The sequence below is a fragment of the Musca autumnalis genome, unplaced genomic scaffold (genome assembly GCF_047663935.1).
Source record: "Musca autumnalis isolate F117 unplaced genomic scaffold, ASM4766393v1 scaffold_1, whole genome shotgun sequence".
Taxonomy (NCBI): domain Eukaryota; kingdom Metazoa; phylum Arthropoda; class Insecta; order Diptera; family Muscidae; genus Musca; species Musca autumnalis.
In genome coordinates this window covers 40,775,371-40,795,829 of record NW_027411644.1, presented here as the reverse complement: position 1 = coordinate 40,795,829, position 20,459 = coordinate 40,775,371, and the positions used below count along the sequence as shown (strand labels likewise).

Genomic DNA, 20,459 nt, shown 5'->3' with positions numbered 1-20,459 from the left:
CTCTTCGGGTCAGTCAACGTAACGTCGCCAAACGTGACTAAGGTCATATCTTCCCTTCTTCCAGGGTTCGAGAGTGACTTAACCGTTGCCCACAATTCACCTATACCGGGTCCAATGTTGCAACTCTTCAGATGATTTAACCACTTGTTCTGCTTATGCTCGCCGACCAGCCTGTTAACTTCCAGTGTCAGCTCAATGACTCTGGGGTCATTGGGGTTGGTTCGGCGAACCTCATCACGCTCATTTCCTAATCCCGTCGCCTCTGCTGGGAAGTTTGGTCTTACTTCGGGTATTCGATCAGCAGGGATATGGCGAGCGGCTGCAGCAGTGATGATGTCTCGGATCGTCCTTTCCGCTACCCGAACATCAGAAGTATTGGGCAGTTCTCTGAAGCGGTGATTGGTGAACTCTCTGAAACCCGGCCAATCAGCCTTTTTATGAATGTGAGGCGTTCAGAGGTAATGAAATCGGGTGGTCTGCTAATGGAGACAATTATGGGGATATGGTCTGATCCAAGGGAAATGACGGGTTGCCAGGTGACGTCATTTGTCAGACCAGGTGACACGATGGTTATGTCGGGCGAACTGTGACACCCTCCTCAAATTCTGGTAGGGTCGTCCTCATTGACCGTGCAAAACGTAGAGCTGTCAATCTGCTCAGACAGCGCTGTACCTCTCTGATCGTTTCCGAGGGCCGAATGTCACATCTCATGATGCGCATTTGAGCCCCCCAGGACCAGACGATTATGACCTTCCAAAAGCGTGTTAGGCACGTAATCTGAGATATAGCTATTTCTCGGCGGGATGTATACGTTCAGCAACCCAGTCAGTTCCACACCTGACTGCTACCCCCATACATTCCATGTACGGGTCATTAGAGACAGGCTGAAGGGATATAGGTCTGTATTGGGCAGACTGGTGCAATAGGAGAGCTAATCCCCCACCTCCACTTCTGGTGCGATCCTTCCTTAGCACGTTGTAACCATCGCAACGTTGTAAGCTACAGTTGCTGTTGAGCTTGGTTTCTTGCACCGCAGCGACCTTGATATTCCTCCGACTCATGAAATCTACTATTTTCTCCATCTTACCTCGGAGTCCATTGCAATTAAATTGCAAAAAGGATGCATTTGCCGGTATTGGGACAACAACGGCTGGTGTTAAAGGCTACATGTGCGGTTGTTGTCGAGGGGACTGCGGGGGAGTCTCATAATCAGATGACGAGGGAGTTTCGTAATCCGATGACGGCTCACTGGGGACTGTATTCACCCCGCATGCAGCAACATAGTCCCTGTCGTAGTCCCTCACGTGGACAAGTCCAGAGCAACCCCTTAGATGCATCCCTCCTGACATCTATTGCAACTTACCGAAGGCTGGATGTGGGTAAAGATGCGGATGTGACAAACCGAGCACAAATATATTGGTCCTGGGTTTTCCTCCGTCCCGGCACGGACCAAAAGGATTCGGAGCAGGCATTCCGGGATATGCTGCTTCCAACACAGAAAAACGAAACAAATACAAACATATGTACACTGAGGTGGCAGCCGTTGGCCGGAACAATGATGTTGTGTAGTTCCGGGTCAATCCGGTGCAAAGAACCCGCTGCCGTGGGATTGAGTAAAAAAAGTATATGAGTTAAAAAGTATCAGTCGGCTTTGCTGACAGAGATATACCCTCAGCCTGTAGGGATTAAAATACTTTTTCCCAAAAAAAAAACTTATGTATTTAGGGGGGTTTTCAAAATGTTGGGCGTATGAACCGAACAAAAGTATGGATAGGATTAAAGCTCAAAAATTTGCGGGGATATCGATAGATAGAGCTTTTTTATCACACTAGCCTACGAAAAACATAATATCGATGTAAACAGGGCCACTAGGAAAACCTTTGGTAAAAATTTCCAAAGGATCCTAGAACAGACACTTAACCACACAAGAATGTTGAACATTTATGTGGGTGGTACCACAAGGATTGGACAGATAAGATCCAAATTTGAACATAAATAATATTTAGAGATCGACTATGAGAAATCGCGCGTACCATTTTAGAGAATATTTTCGGACTTTGTGGAGGAGGTACCGGAAGGAGTGGTCCTATAAGCACCACCTTCGAATTTCATCTAATATTGGTTCGAGCTCTCCAGCCACTATATATGGTGCCATAGGCGTTTTTTTACAACTTTCGGGCTGTTTTCTCAAGAAGTATGGACTTGCCTCGGAAAAAACTGTTACTGCCGTAATTGAGGCAGCGAATGCAAGTTGATTCAACAAACACTAAAGTGATTCGAGAGCAGGTCTTAAAGTGAATCTATCCAAAATTATGTATGGGAAGTACCCGAAGGAGTGGACAGATATAGTCCATATTCGAACCTGATCTATATCTGGTAGATATATTAGGATGTGTAAATTATGGACCAAATCGGTCACTCCCATCAAGAGTTATCGTGCGCACAATTTTTCTCGCTCCAACAAGTACACACGGTGTCTTCGGGGTTTTTTACAACTTTCAGGCTATTTTGTCAGGAAGTAGGGGCTTGCCCCTGATGAAACTTGTACCGTCGTATGGGCGGTAGTGAATACAAGTTGCTACAACAAAGCGATTCGAAAGCTGGTCCTAAACTGAACTTTTCCGAATTTTTGTGTGGGAGTTACCCGAAGGAGTGAACCGATTGAGGCCATATTGGAACCTCATCTAAGTCTGGTAGAAATTTCACTATGCGCAAAGTTCAACCAAATCGGTTAATTTCTTCAAGAGTTGTCGTGCGCACACATTTTTCGAACATTTCCGAACTTTTGCGGGGGAGGTACCGGAAGGAGTGAACCGATATAACCCATCTTCGAACTTAAACTTAGTTTGGACAAAATATTACGAAAGCCAAATTTTGGACCGAATCGGTTGATCCGTTCGAGAGTTATCGTGCGCACCAGCCAGCCAGACAGACAGACGGACGGACATTGCTCAATCTAAAACACATTTCGTTCAAACATACTTGGGGTCTAAAACCATTACTTCGCTGAGACACATTTTGCCGCATGAAAGTGTATATACCCTCGTTAGCATAAAAACCTGATTTTTAAAATGTGTTCGATTTCACTCAGAAATCCCCGTATGTACTTTAACATACATTAACTGTGCTACTTCAATTTTAGCTATCAATTTTTATTAGACAAAATAATTTAATATTTTATGCACATATTGCTCTTTTCATTCTTAATAATCAAAAATAAACATCATCCCCTGTACGCTGCACAAATGCTATTGTTGGAAAACACAAACATCATTTATTGATTAGTGAAAATTGCCTTACTTTACAATTATTATTGTCGGTCGTTATTCCTTGATAATAATCAAAGAACAATAATTATTGTTGTTTTTGTATTTATCGAACAATTACCATACATGTATGCCATTTCCTTTTTATGCCTTACTTATACACTTCCATCATATTAGAACATTTCTATAGGCATTCTTTAGTCATTTCCTTTTTCCGTTATGTTTGCTTTGCTAACATATTTCACTGTTCAAACACATTCACCACACACATACATGCACACATAGGCATATAGCTATAAATTGCTTGTATTTTCTTATTTGCGAGTCTATATCAATTGCAAACAGTCAAACCAATATTAATTTAAACAATTGGTTTTGAAATATCTTTTGTTTTTATCCCCTTGGTATTTGCCTCTTGTTTGTCTTTCTTAGTTTCTTTGATATTTGGTTTTGCCTTAGTCTCCCTCTCTGTGTCTCTCTCTTCACCTCAACTGACAATGAAATTCAATTCATTTTGTTTTCAATTCAAAACGGGAAATCATTTCAACAACTACAAGAACTTTTCAATTTTTAGTCATTCATTTGCACATTTCCTACTTTCACTGCAAAACAGGATGTTTTCCTTTGTTGTTGTTGTTTTTTTCGTGCATATTTTTTTTCTTCTTCTGGGTAGTAGTTGGTATTTGTGCAAATGTCTTAACAGGTTTTTCCATTTTGGTATTTTTGTTATGGAAGCCATATTAATTGTTAATCAAACACATGTTGTGAAGTCTTGCCTTGTCTTATGCTGCTCTGTTTTTCTTTTCATTCGTCTCCCTGGCTAGAGGGGAGAGAAAGTTCTATTTGTTTTTCACTTTAATTTGAATTTTCCAATTATGTTCATTGGATGTGCGCTTTTGTTGTTGATGTGGTGTTTTGGTTGATGCATTAATTCGCTTGGGGGATAATAACAGGACATACAGGATAATTGAATTGTTGGGCATATAATTAGGATACTTTGAATGTTGATTCATATAAGAGGATTCAAATAGGTGAAGCCAGCAACTTATTTACACAAATGGCGGGAAATATAATACAAATACAAATTAATTTTTCTTTTAAACTTTTTCTGATCGAAAGTCGTTCGAACTACTACCAAACACGAATAAAATATTTTCGAAAAACAGAACAGGAAAATGTATACAAAAAAATGTATACAAATAGAATTCGAACTGCTTACAAGAAATAAATATCGGAAATTTTCAAATAATTTTACATACCATTAGTGCCATATAATTTTTCTCGAATTCTGGATTTCAAACTTCCTGAAAATAAAAAATAGATTTAGTATGTAGATTTTGAACCTTGTTTCTATGTAAATAGTGCTAGTTCGCGAGGGGGAAACATTGTAATATTATTTCCTTTCACAAAACGTAGTAAGATGACCTTATCATTTTATCGATTTATTATGCAGGCGAAATATCCAACGGTTCCCATAGAATATTTTAGATTGTATTTTCCAGAGAGAATTGGGGAAAATTTAGCATTGTTTATCAAGGGGTGAGGCAGGTTATACTATTGCCCACCTATAGGCCTTTAGGCGTGGATTTTTTAAGTAATGTTTATTGCCCACCTATGGGTCTTTAGGCGTGGATTTTTTAAATAATTTTTATTGCCCACCTACAGGCCCTTAGGCGTGGATTTTTTAAATAATTTTTATTGGCCTCCTATGGGCCTTTAAGCGTGGATTTTTTAAATTTTTTTTATTAACCACCTATAGGCCTTTAGGCGTGGATTTTTTAAATATTTTTTATTAACCACCTACAGGCCTTTAGGCGTGGATTTTTTAAATATTTTTTATTAACCACCTATAGGCCTTTAGGTGTGGATTTTTTAAATTTTTTTATTAACCACCTATAGGCCTTTAGGCGTGGATTTTTTAAATTTTTTTATTAACCACCTATAGGCCTTTAGGCGTGTTTTTTTTTAATATTCTCAATGATAATAGTGGACTTAAAAAAGTATTTTTCAACGATAATGGTGGATTAAAAAATATTTTGTCAGGGATATGTAAAATAAATATTTGTTGAAAGATAAGCGTGGATTCTTAAACGAAATATTTTTTTCAAAGATAAGCATGGATTCTTAAAATAAATATTTTTTTCAAAGATAAGCGTGGATTCTTAAAATAAATATTTTTTTAAGGATAAACCTGGATTCTTAAAAGAAATATTTTTTTTTTCAAGAATAGGCGTGAATTCATAAAAGAAATATTTTTTTCAAGGATAAGCGTGGATTCTTAAAAGAAATATGTTTTCAAGGATAAGCGTGGATTCTTCAAAGAAATATTTTTTTCAAGAATAGGCGTGAATTCATAAAAGAAATATTTTTTTCAAGGATAAGCGTGGATTCTTAGAAGAAATATTTTTTCAAGGATAAGCGTGGATGCTTCAAAGAAATATTTTTTAAAGGATAAGCGTGGATTCTTCAAAGAAGTATTTTTTCAAGGATAAGCGTGGATTCTTCAAAGAAATTTTTTTAAGGATAGGCGTGGATTCTTGAAATAAATATTTTTTTAAGCATAGGCGTGGATTCTTGAAATAAAAACTTTTTTAAGGATAGGCGTGGATTCTTGAAATAAATATTTTTTTAAGCATAGGCGTGGATTCTTGAAATAAAAACTTTTTTAAGGATAGGCGTGGATTCTTGAAATAAATATTTTTTCAAGGATAGGCGTGGATTCTTGAAATAAATATTTTTTCAAGGATATGCGTGGATTAAAAAAATATTTTTTCAAGGATATGCGTGGATTAAAAAAATATTTTTTCAAGGATAGGCGTGGATTCTTGAAATAAATATTTTTTCAAGGATATGCGTGGATTAAAAAAATATTTTTTCAAGGATATGCGTGGATTAAAAAAATATTTTTTTTGGGGATAATCTTGGATTTTTTAATCAATAGAAGGTATAGTTTTTAACAGATTAATTTTCTTTGAAGACATTCTCTATACAAAAAAATTTTTGCAGATACTCTTCTTCTTCGCATAGAGGAGTAAAAGAAATTCTTAAAAAAAAACATTTTTTAAGGACGTGGATTATTAAAAAATATTTTCAATGGCGTGGGATTTATAAAAACATTTTTTCAAGGACATGGGATTTTAGAAATATTTTTTCAGGGATAATCATATTTCCTCAAGTAAAATATTGGATTTAAAAAAGAAAATTGTAAATTTTTAAGAAAATATTTTTTTTAAATATTTCAAAGATTTAAAAAAAATTGTTCAATGATAATGGTACATTTTTAATAAAATATTTTTTCTAGAATGCTCGTGGATTTCTTAAAACATATTTTAAAAGATTACCGTGAATTTTTTGAAATAAATTTTTAAGTACAAGCTCGAAAAAAATTTCAAATATATTCGTGTATTTTTATAAACAATTAAAAAAAAAAATCATGGATTTTTAAACGAATTTTCAACATTTTTTTTTTTTTCAAGAAAGCTTCAACATAATCAAGGATTTTTTTTAAACATATTTTCAATATAATCGGCGATTTTTTAAGCCAATTTTCAACATAATTCTCAAGTACAGGTTTTTTAAATAAATTTAATAATCGTGGATTTTTTGAAAGAAATTTAATAATCGTGGATTTTTTGAAACAAATTTAATAATCGTGGATTTTTTGAAACAAATTTAATAATCGTGGATTTTTTGAAACAAATTTGCAAGGATTACCGAATATTTTTAAAAATAGATTTTTAAGGATTATCGTCGATTTTTTTTAACTCAACGAAAATCTTATTTTTTTAAATATAGATTTTCAAGGATGGACGTGACTATTTTAAATTCAAGGAAATTTTTGTTTTTTTAATTCAAGGATTATAGATATTGTTTTTAATTCAAAGATAATCTTAGAATTTTTAACAAATTCAAGGATAAACGTGGATTTAAAAACAAATCATGGATAATCGTGAATTAAAAAAAAAGTCTTTTAGAAGACATTCTTCCCACAGAAGATCTTTGGAACTTGGCTGCCCATAGAAGACTCATACGAGTACATGAACGTATCGGCTCACAAAGCTTATAAGGTGTCTTTTTCCCTTGAAGACCTTTGGAGGGACTTCCAAACAAATCTTATGCCTATGGAAAGCCTATAGAAGGTCTTCTGACCATAGAAGGCCTTCCCTCTAGTGAAAGCCTTGAAAGGTCTCCTACCCTAGTAGACCTAAGGCTGTGTTCTGCTCATAGAAATCAATCAAATGTCTTCTGCCCATATAAGGCCTTAAAAGGATATTTTTGCAGGTTTTTGCCCATAGAAAACCCTAGAAGGAAATTTGACCATAAAAAAGTATTCTGCCTATAGAAACACTAAGCAGGTATTCTGCCCATAGAAGACAGTAGATGCTTTTCCCTCCCAAGAAGGTGTTTAGAAAGTATTATTTCTTTCTTCCGCCCTAGAAGGCAGATGGAAGATTTTATTTCAATAACAATTTTTAGCAAATGTTCTGCCATGAACGACCTGGTCTTATAAGATCGTTTATCCATAGAAAAATGTGTTCTGCCCATAGATGACCTATAAAAGCCTTTGTCCATAGAAGACCTTAGACGATCTTCCCTCCTAAGAAGACGTTTAGAAAGCTTTCTTTCTTTATTTTGCCCTAGAAGACAGTTAGGTTTTCTGCGAACAAAAGACTTTGAACCCCTTTGAATGATTTTTGCCCATAGGAGGTGTTATAATATTCCTTGCCAACAGAAAAAATTTATAAAGTCGGTTTCCCATAAAAGATCTCAGAAGGTCTTCTTCATTAGTTCTTTTTTCAAAGAAAACCTTCGGAAGATGGTTTCCCTATACAAGACCTTAGCAGGTCTTCCCTCTAAGGAAATCTTTACAAGGTCTTCGGTTCACGCAAACATTTGATAGAAGGAATTCTGTACCAAAAAGACTTTCAGAATAGGATTATTAGGAGGTATTCTTCGTCTAGAAGATATACATATATTTATAGGATATAGACACCTTAAAACACCTCCTCCTATAGAAGCCCTTTCGAAAGTCTTCTTCCAATAAAATGTCCATAGAAGGCCTGCTGTCCTTAGAAGACAATTAAGTGGTATTCTTCTCCTAGAACATATGTAGAAGTTCTTCGTCCAATAGAAGACTTTTGGAAGACGATGGGGAAATATGTTTCCTTATCATAGACGTTTAAAGGCGTTCTTCCATACAATTCAATGAGAGAATTTGCTTCCAATAAAATACCATTATAGGTTTTTTTCAAAGAAAACGATTTTTCGAAGGTTTTTTTCAAACAATACATTAACTTTTCCTTAGAAAACTTTTACAGGGTCTGCTTCTCATAGAGGATTGACCATAAGCAAATGTTCAGAGCTCTGCGTGCAGCAAAAGACAACACAAATAATTTTCCCTAGAACCAAGGCAAATTGAGCCAAATATAGCCCAATTCGAGGTGAAGATAGAATGGAATGAGTTAAATATGTGAAATCGGGCGAAAATATATGTGGGAGCTATATACAAATGCACAACGACATAATACCCCTTGCTACAGTATGGTGTAGGGTATAAATAGATCAGACAGATAGAATTGTACATGTACGAAATACTCAAGAAATGTTGCCGGTATTGTGCTGAAGGGTGTTCAGCTACCTGCAAAAGAGACAGCATGTAGGTGTTAAATTTTGATTTGATAAGACACTCTGCCTATTTTTTATAATAATTACAAAATTCCATGTTCCATTAAACTAAATGTTATTTCTTTAAATATAAAATATAATTTCTCAAAAAAGTAGTTTTCCCTACGGGCATTCCTTTAATGAAACATTGTCTCTACTCAACTTCTGTGACAATTATATGTCCGTATATATGTATATATGTCCACATCATCCATATATAATATCCATCATTATAATTGTGTTAAATTATGCATAAAATTAAATTTTTTTGCCACAACATCCGACCAAACAAAAATCTACGATGATAAACTTAAAATAACCAGACCAACATAGAAAAAAAAAACTGCAACAAAAATTATTATCATAGCTGCCATTGTAACAATAACAGCAACAGCAGCTGCGGCAGCAGCACTTGCTGTAGCAATAACCAACAACATTTTTTGGGGCTATATGTGGCCACATTAGGCAAACCAAGCGTAATGGACAATAATGATGTTCCTGATAGACTCACTCGCTCACTCATTTACTCACTCAGTTTGTCAGTCAGATGATAATCATGGTAATGGGTTAGGTTGGTTGGATCGTTGCTTGGTTGGAGCACTGTATAAAACCGCTGTGGCTAAAATGATGGAGAGTATTTGTTTTGTTGATAACTTTCCGCCAAAGTTACATCCGCATCCGTTCATATCTTAATATGAATATTTCTTTTTTTTTTCATTATAAATTATAACAATTGAAATGGGACGGTGGTTTTTATGCATATCATATTTTTAAACACATAAATATATATGGGAATAATTTAAGTATTTTTTTTTCTAAGGGAAGTAACACGTGTGGGGTTAGACATGGAGTGGGAAAAAAGTTTTAAAAATTGCTAAATATACATATGTGTGACTTGAATATTATTTTTTATACAACCCTTTTTTTGTTAGCGAAGATTCCCCGAAATATCTTTCAAGATTTTAGAGGAATGAAATTCTTTTGAATTTATTTTCAAAACATGGATTATCTCATATCTGAAATACAATACAAATGTGTGCTGTGTGTTTTCATTTCTAATGCCAGTATATAATATTTATTTTTGGACTAACAAAAATATTATTTTTATATTTTTTATTACTTTTTGTTTGTTAACGATACGAGTACTTCAACTGCTGCTGCCGCTGCTGTTGCCACTGATGTTACCATGTTTGTGGTATTACCAAATAGCAAAAAAAAAAAAAAGAAAAACAAAAATTGTATACAATTCACTAAAAGCTACCGCCATTTGTGGCATTCAACACAATTTACCACACTCTTCAGTTCTACATTTGTTTAGTTGTTTGTTTCATTTTGCATACAATTATTGTTGTTGCCTTAAATGGTCTGACATAAACTAGAAATAACGACAACAACCACAACCATCTACAAAAATAAAATATAAATACGAGCAAATAGAAAAATATTATTTTTTAAATTGATGATGAGAATTTTAATGTTTTTTTTTGCTATGGGAAAAATAAATAAATTGGAGTATTATTTAAAGTAAATACTGGAATTTATTTTATTCAGGAATAGTCGTTTACACATAACACAAATTCTGTGTTACGCTATTATCAAGAAAATAAATAAGAAGATATTTTCGAATACGCAATCGCACGGAAATGGCTAATTCAAACAGGTTCTCTCTAAACAAGCTTTATCGATGGCATTTTCTATTTAATACACCCAGCTCACAGTGGTGGCGCTTACATGGGAAGGTGTGACAAAAATACTTCTAGATAATGTATCGAACTGAAATTTGTATCAATGGGTTCTTGTGACCTTAAAACACTCTTAGAAAAATATTGCAGTCCCAGGTCGAAGTTTTCGCGCTGTTCCCATATAATGAACCATTATGAAGTGGAAAATGTTACTGTTACCAGCACATTGTTCAAACGCATTTGCTGTAATCCGGTACCTGTATTTCTTACTGCATAATAAACCTCCCCGCGAAATATTGTCAGTATTTGTCCATGATTTGGTATGCTCCCTGTATGATTTATATCTTGTTATTTCGGCAGGTGTTAACCAAATATTCAAACCGAATAGGTTTTTATAATGAACTCAGAGTTCAAAACACCACCTTATAAAGAAATGTGATGTCGGTCCAATTTTGACCACAGCCTCCATATAGGGTTACCATCCATTTGTCGGTACTTTATAATATTTAATCACCTTTTTGTGCATAATTACCTGTAAAAACGTATTTTTGGTTCTCAGTATGGGGAATGTGTCAAAGTTGTCCAATATTAGGGTGCCAAAAAAATCTAATAATATATTAGTTAGAGTGAATACTCTTAAAACTTGTTCTTTTTCCTTAATTTTCAGGGCGCATTCACTGTGCAGCCGTTAGCAGGGACGTAAGCAGGCTATTTTCGAGGGGGTCCGAGTATCCCCGGAAACAGATATTTTAATAAAATTTTTGTACACTTTGCTTCCAAAAAATTCAAATTTGGTATAGTGTGTCCCACCCCGAAATATGTACGCTGGTGGCCGTTAGGCTAACAAGGGTCATACAACTTGATACTGTAAAAAATGTGCATTATCGAAAGAATGGTTTTGGAACAAACGTATGTTTGGACGAAATACGTTTCACACAATTTGAAGTCGATTAACCCATCTCCGTACGTCTGTATGTTTATCTGCTTGGTGTGCACTATATGTTTCGAACGGGGCCATTGGTACCTCACTCGCAATGACATTCACCACCGTTCGGAGTACCTCCAATACACACTTTTTTTAAATTTTTCGTAAAAGTGCTGTTTATTTCAATCATTTGATCTTTAGGTACCTCCCATACACAATTTTAAAATTTTTCGAAAAAGTCAGGTTAATGCAATATATGGGATAGTTTTGTTGGTACTATGTTTTTTTTTTCATACTTCTTGAGTCAATGGTCCACACTTCCTGGCGACACCAACTGATATGACTGAGGAGAACGATGACTGATCTTTGAATCTAAGTTGGTCGATCCGATTTGGAGAAACTCTGTACATCGTAGTATTTCTTGCATCAGTCCACTTCTTCAAGTACCTGCTATACACATTTTTAAAAGTTTTCACATAATTATTTAAGGATATCTCGAATCCTTTTAATTTCTTTTTTGCAGAAGGCTGTCTTCTCGGAACATTTTGCTAAATTCCAATTTTTTGGTGGGAGGTACTTTCTTTCTTGGATAATGTCCCAAAAACTCTAAAACAACTTTGCTGACTCCAACTTAAATAAATAAGCTCGATGTGAGTAACGGATTTGGTGCAAACTTTCCACACCGTAATATTTCTTTAAGGCAACGATCAGATTCGAATATGGAATATATGTGTCCACAGCTTGCCAAAATGCAGTTGAAGATCACCTCCTAGTTCGTTTGGAAATATGTTCTTGCGGTCCATATTAAAAAGGTATACATTTTTTGGCGGGGCAAGTCCACACTTCCTGAACTCTCACTTCCGAAAGCTCTAAAAAACACTGCCCTTACATTAAACCACACACCTAATAGGCCACGCCTTTTTCAAGCCACCCTTACATTGTACCACACCCCTAATAGGCCACGCCTCTTTCAAGCCACCCTTACATTGTACCACACCCCGAATAGACTTTTAAATTACCCTCTTTTGACAACGTCTCTAATAGAATACAACTCTTTTAAGTCACCCCTGTATTTGACCACGCCTTGAATAGTCCACGATTCGTTTAGGTGACCGCTCTGTTGATTCACAACTCCTTCAATTCACCCCTCTAATGAACCACGCCCCTAATAGACAAAGACCCTTTAAGGTCACACCTCCATTGAACCACGTCCCTAATAGACGACGTCTCCTTTTAGGGCACCCTACTATTGGATCACTCCTCAATTGGACTACGCCCCTAATAGACCGCGCCCCTTTTTAAACCATCCATCTTGAACCACGTTACTGATAGACCACGTCTCATTTAAACCATCCCTCTTGCACCCGGCTACTGATAGACCATATCTCTTTCAAGCCATCCTCTATTAAATCATGCCCCTAATAGACCAAGCTTATTTTTTAGCTATTTAAAAAATTTCGATATCTTCGCTTAAGTCTTGTTCGATTTGGATTTCTCCCGATGGTAGACCTTGTGGCCCTGATTACAATGATACATTTTTTGTTTTTGTAGACAAGTCCACCCTAAGTTAGATCAAAGTATGTACAACTAAAATAACTGATGTGCATGATAACTCCAAAATTGCCTAGACGATTTTACTCGCGGTCAAGCAAATAGAGCTTCTCTCTTCACTCATTAAATGAAAAGCCATGCACTGACAGCAGTGTTTGCTTAAACTTGTTGTTGCTGTGTGCCGATTGCTGGATTAAGGTCAGGTTGAGGATAATTTTGAAATGTTCAATGACCCAAATTAGATCCAAGAAGAACTATGCCGGTCTCTTTCTTCAGGTATTTCCAGCGCAACAGTACAACACTTTTGCGCTTCAATTAAGTTAAAGGGTCCTTCCAGGATCGTTTGAATAGCGGGAAGTCTTTGTGTTCATGACTACAAGATTTTTTTTTTGTTTTCTAGCGGAAGTCAATACTTCCTAATATATGGGCCCCGAAACGTCCCAATAATTACGGTTATTCCTTCACACAAATCCCTCACTAAAAATTTAGTAGTCTTTCAACACACAAAGGGGCCAAATTCAAAAAAAACGGAGCTTATTTGAAAGATCAAAACATATTTTTTTCATAATCTGTCTTGACAAGGTTAAAGGATACAAAATTCTACCTCAGTATTCAAAATAACAATGTCGTGTGTTGTTTAGTTTTCTTGTTGCACTGTGTTAAATTTGGGAATTTTTTTGTCAACATGTGAAAAAACATGAATTTGTGTGGTTTTGAATCGTGATAACGTAGTTTTTATACCCTCAGCCTTTAGGCTAAGGAGGGTATATACACTTTGATACGATGAAAATGTGCCTCATCGAAATAATGGTTGTAGACCTCAAGTATGTTTGGACGAAATGTGTTTCAGACAAATTGGAGTCGATCTAGCCATGTCCGTCCGTCTGTCTGTCTGTCCTGCTGGCTGGAGCGCACGATAACTCTCGAACGGATGAACCGATTCGGTTGAAATTTTGGCTTTCGTAATATTTTGTCCAAACTTAGTTTAAGTTCGAAGATGGGTTATATCGGTCCACTCCTTCCGGTACCTCCCCCACATAAGTTCAAAAATGTTCAGAATAATTGTGCGAACGATAACTCCTAAAGTTAGTAACCGATCTGCTCCATACTTTACACATCGTGAACCTTCTACCAGACATAGATGAGGTTCCACTCTGGTCTCAATAGGTCCACTCTTTCGAGTAGCTCCCACACAAAATTTCGGAAAAGTTCAGTTTAGGGCCATCTCTCGAATCGCTTTGATTTTCCCCTTTTTCAGCAACTTGTATTCACTGCCCATACGACGGTGCAAGTTTCATTAGGGGCAAGTCCATACTTCCTGAGAAATTTGCAAAAACCGTGTGAGGTGGTTGGAGCGCAAGATAACTCTCGAACGGATCTGCCGATTCGGTCCAAAATATGGCCTTAGTAATATTTTGTCAAAACATGGTTTAAGTTTGAAGATAAGCCATATCGGTCCACTCCTTCAGGTACCTCCCCCACAAAAGTTCAAAAATTTTCGGAAAAATTGTTCGTACGGTAACTCTTGAAGGGAGTGGCCGAATTGGTCTATACTTTACACATCCTAATATATCTACAAGATATAGATCACGTTTAAATATGGACTATATTTGTCCACCCCTTCCCTACCTCCCACACAACATTTCGGATAAGTTCACTTTAAGACCTAATATCGAATCACTTTGATTTTTGTTGAAGTAACTTGCACTCGCATCCTCAATTACGATGGTATTTTTTTTTAGGGGCAAGTCCATACTTCTTGAGTAAACAGCCCGAAGAGTGTAAAAACCCCCTATGGCACCATATGTTGTGGCTGGAGATCCACTTCCATAACGGTCAATGTCGATCCATTCCTTTTAGTATCTCCTCCGCAGAACTTTTGATCTTTAATCCTAATCAACATTTTTGTCGGTTCAAACGCCCAAAACTTTTAAAATCCCCTAAATACATACGTATTTTGGGAAAAATTGTTTCAATATACACAGGTTGAGGGTATATTTCTGTCGGCAAAGCCGACTGATACTTTTTTACTTGTTTTATGTAAAATTGCTATTTTTAGTATGAATAAAATGGTTTTAGCAAAAGTGTTATAGAGATCCATTTAAAAAAACCCGTCAAAATGTGTACAGATTTCGCATAATTTTGAAATGTATTGGAGTATAACAAAAAAGAGTGTACAGAAGGTCGAGAGAATTTTTTTTGTATTTTCTCTTGATTGTTGTCCTTGATATTGCGCAAACAAAACATGCGTCTTGCTTGCGCGTTTTGAATTATGCCAAATGTGTCGGAAATAGCTTTGGGTCAAATTTTTGCATTTTGGGATTTTTGTCTTCATTTTCTCTGTTATTGTTGTACTGTATGTCGTGTTTTGGCTAAATGTCTGTGTTCACCCTACATCAGACAATGTGTGCACGTCCACAACTATATTATAGGTATTATATACATATAATGATTATATATGATATATGAAATTAATGCGATGCACAAGGTGTGAAATCGCAAGAAAAAGATTAAGATTACAAAATTCCCACAAGTCCCTAACCAAAATGTCAAGATCATATATTGTTTACTTCTACAGTTACACTGTGTTAAAACTAAAGAATTTTTAATAATTTGAAGAGCACCACAAAAAATTAAAGTTTATAAAGTGTAATATTTTTTACGCATCGAAAGTGGCCATTTTAGAATGGAATCGTCAACTTCAGGTATATATCAGAATCTTAAAAAAATATATTCATGGCAAAACAGGTTAAGAAACATTTAAAAAACTGATTTAAAATGAATCCATTTTTTCTCTATTTTATATGGAGATTATTCCAAAACGAGATTATAAGATGATGATTGATAAAATTATTTTCAATCCCTTCGAAATGCACAATTCACAATTTGAACCAGTTTAGTTGCAATATATGTCTAAAATGTTCGAAAAACCCTAAATTTGACTGTACCTCTATATGGGGAATATACCAAAATATCACTATATTGACAAATTTTTTGGATGAATTATTAGGCATTCAGAACTATAAATCCTAATTTACAGATAAATATACTAAAAATGTGGTCAAGACTCTCAAAAAACATAACATCGGGAGATACCCTTGTATGGGAGCTACACTAAAATATTGACTTAACTTAATAATTGTTTGTCAAGTATTAGCATAACCAATAATTTATTATATTAGAAGATTTTACATTAATCAAATAAGAAATGTAGGCAAACCCGTAAAAACACTTCATAGTTTTTATGGTACCCATTTATGAGGGCTTCGAATATACCGCTTCAATCCCTTAATTTGCACCAAAACTGTGTTCCGTTATTAACATTACATCACCCAAATGCTTCCCTGAATAAATATCCGTTTTTTGGAAATTTGCCTCAATGTGCAACGCTTAATTTTGTTCTCCATACTCTTCTCGATAATGGCCCGAATATTCCAAACACCCGCCAAAAAGGAGTTCATCCAATATAAGAAGAATTATGTGATTCTGTTTGTGTAGATTGTGTTGATAGGGCCTTTCAGTGGATTTGGCCTGTTCATGATATCTAACTGAAACTTCCAACACTTCTTTTGTCACCTACGGACATGATATACATTTAGGTCCACCGCTCCCGTTATTGTTTGTTTTTTTTTTTTTTTGTACTGACACAAGCTTAGTGCATTTACCAGTTGGCAATCCGACTGATTCTTTCTTTACTTTTTGTATATTATTCCACCTAATTCCCATTACATTCCGCCGTATTGTATGAGTATTGAGTAAAATCATTCACATTCATCATACGCTCCACCCAATACCCTTGTGTAAAAAATAATGCTTATAGGTAGCAATTTAACTTCGTGTGTGGTTGTATAAAATAAATACTCCCGTCCATATCTGCTCATTTATCCACTCCACTGAAGTAGAATTCTATAAAATTATGAAACTTCATTTATATTTCAGTTTGAAGTAAATACAATTAATAATCTAAGCATTTTCCCCGCTGCTACACCAACCACCAACCTGTCAGACATATAAAGCTTTACATGGAATAAAAGAAACCCTGTGGCGTAAAACTGTTATCAAAGTAATTAACATTGGCACGAGTAATTCATTCAACATTAATGTGATTTGATTAATTATGCGTGTTTAATGTGAGGGTAACGCTTTGTTGGCATTCGAGTGGAAATGTGATCATTTGTATGAGGTCATTTGATAAAAGAAAGGGGTTTAATTAAATCCCATAATTATCATACACATTATGACAATGAAATAGAAACAAAATACATTAATGTGCGAGTTCTTTGGAAATCGTTTTAAAAATAGAACTGTCGTAGGCTGAGTGAATTTAACTGTGGGTTTAGTAAAGCTTAAAAAGAATATAATTACCTTGACTATATTTCCATCACTCCACATAATTATACCCTACACCTCTATGTGGAAAGGGTATTATAAGTTTGTTTTGGCAAAAAATTTATGTAATACCGCGAAATATTCGTCGGAGACCCCCAATATGATATACCAATCTTCATATCTCGACGAGATAAAGCGATTTTGAGATGTGTGTCGGTCCGTCTGTCCATTATAAATTGTAATCAAACTCCAGGCCGCAATTATGGACCGATCGTCACGAAATTTTACATGAAGGTCGGGTTCAGACCAGAATAGACACATATTGTTATTGGTGATGATCGTGAAATATTTAGCGGGTGAAATGACCAAAAACATAATTTTTATCCAATTTTGCAGCGGCTCTGTAGGTCGCAACAACAGCCCGATCGCTTTGAAATTTTAAATAAGGTAAGAGTATATGACAAAGAGGTTGATGTACATAGTTAGATAACATAGTTACAGTCTAATATATCCAGTTATTTGTTTGAAGTGTAATCATAAACACGCTAGAGGTCGCAATTGCAGCGCAATAGTCACGAATTTTTGCATGAGGTAAGAGTTTAGGTTGAAGGAGATGCCTACAATTTTGGATAATATGATATTATTTGGCGGGTGAAATTGACATTTACTTTTGTATGAAAAATATAAAAATTTTATTTTTTGTCTATATTTGAATTCATGGAGGGTAAATAAGCCTACAGTTTTTATGAATTATTAATTTTGGTGAAGGCAAAAGCAGCTAATTTTAACCAACCGATTTTAATAAAATCTATCATGGACCGTGGATGTACATTCACTAATTTTTGGTATCAATCGGATACAGCTTCAATAACGCTAAACTTCTTAAAACTCTGTTTCCCCAAAACGCAAGTGGTGTGTCGGTTTCTTAACTGAAAACAAGTAAAAAAGTATCAGTCGGCTTTGCCGACAGAGATATACCCTCTGCCTCCGTGAATTGGAACTTTCATCTACGGACAGATCGAATGTATTTAGGGTCTTTTCAGAATTTTGTGGCATTTTTTGGACATTTGAACTTGCCGACAAAAATGTGGATTAGGATGAAAGTTCAAAAGTTTTGCGGAGGAGGGAATGGAGCGACATAGTGCATTACGGAAGGGGATCTTATTTTGAGCGTCATATGTTGCGATAGATATCACGCCCACTAGTCATTTCAGTGGGTTATCGTACACCTGTTGGACCAGTATGCCAGGAAGCATGGACTTGTCCACATAATATGGCTGTACATCATCGGTATAAATTTCCAAAGGATCTCCGAACAGACCCTAAACTGCACTTGGACACAAATGTTTAACTTTTGTGGGTGAGGTATCCTAAGGAGAGGACCGATATAAGCCATTTTAGAATTTAAACTAAGTTTGGACAAAATATGACGAAGGCCAAATTTTGGTCCAAATCGGTCAATCAGTTCGAGAGTTATTGTGCTCTCCAATTACTACATATGGTACTATAGGGGTTTTTTACAACTTTCGGGATGTTTTCCCACGAAGTATGGACTTGCCACTGAAAAACTTTTGCGGTTGTAATTGAGACAACGATTGCAATTTGCTTGTACAGAAATCAAAATTAGTCAAGAGCAGGGCTTAAAGTGAACTTATCCGAAATTTTGTGTGGGAGGTACCCGAAGAAATGGGCAAATATAGTCCATATTCAAACCTGATCTATATCTGGTAGATATATTAGGATGCGTAAAGGATGGACCAAATCGGTCCGTCCCTTCAAGAGTTATCGTGCGCACAATTTTTCCGAACATTTTTGAACTTTCGAACTTGAACTAAATTTGGACAAAACATTATGAAGGCCAAATTTTGTATATAATCGGTAGATCCGTTCGATAGTTATCTTGCGCTCCAACCGCTACACAGTATCATAGGGGTTTTCTAAACCTTTCAGGCTATTTTCTCAGGAAATAGGGCTTTGATCGTGATGAAACTTGTACCGCCGTATGGGGGCCCTAAATACAAGATTCTACAACAAAAATCAAAACGATTCGAGAGTAGGTCCTAAACTGAACTTTTCCGAAATTTTGTGTGGGAGGTACCCCAAGGCGTGGACCGATTGAGTTCATATTGGAACCTCATCTAAGTTTGGTAGAAATTTCACGATGTGCAAACTTTGGACCAAATCGGTTACTCCCTTCAAGAGTTATCTTGCGCACAAACCCATCTTCGAACTTAAACTAGGTTTGGACAAAATATTGCGAAGTCCAAATTTTGGACCAAATCGGTTCATCCATTCGAGAGTTATAGTGCGCACCAGCCAGACAGACAGACGGACGGACGGACATTGCCAAATCGACTCCAAATTGTCTGAAACACATTTCATCCAAACATACTTGTGGTTTAAAACCATTATTTCGATAAGGCACATTTTTCCCGTAAGAAAGTGTATATACCCTCGTTAGCATAAATGCTGAGGGTATAATGAAACGTTCCACAGAAAACCCAAATTATTCCGCGATATTTTCAAAATTAATTTTCGCATTTTTTTTAATTTTGCAGTAGCTGTTGCCGCCATTCTAGTGGAGGGATTTTCACGATCTATGATTTATATGATCCGGGGGGTACCAGCACACTCAAAAGAATGTTGTAAATACTGTACCCAAAAAATAAGTTTTTTAGAAAAAATCAGGGTTTCGGAGTCGAGGTATTTTTGGCTCGACGAAAGAGGTTAAAGGTCCAATCTTAATTCGATTGTAATAGAACTTTACTTTTGTTTGCAAAAATGTAACGAATCAAGTGGATCAACAAAACAAAAATACTACACATCAAAGTATAGTAAATATCCTGTGAATTGTCCTTTAACTTAGTATAATATAAAATTTGCATATATATTTTATTATACCTTTCTTTTAAAATAAGTAATGATTTTTAAAAAAAAGTTCTTTAATGTTATATTTCTATAACGTGGAAAAAATTTTGCCCGGAGTCGGAGTCGAGTTATTTTTTTCGACTCCGACTCCAGCAAAAATGCTCGACTCCGACT

The 20,459-nt window shown here is 35.7% G+C and overlaps 1 long non-coding RNA gene across 1 annotated transcript in view; it reads right to left on the bottom strand.

The window, feature by feature from the left end:
• LOC141397426 (uncharacterized) overlaps positions 1-20,459 on the bottom strand; it is a 326,171-nt gene that overhangs the window by 128,262 nt on the left and 177,450 nt on the right. The window contains exon 2 of the long non-coding RNA XR_012411401.1: positions 4,526-4,570. This is a non-coding gene — a long non-coding RNA (uncharacterized lncRNA). The remainder of the gene's footprint in view (positions 1-4,525; positions 4,571-20,459) is intronic.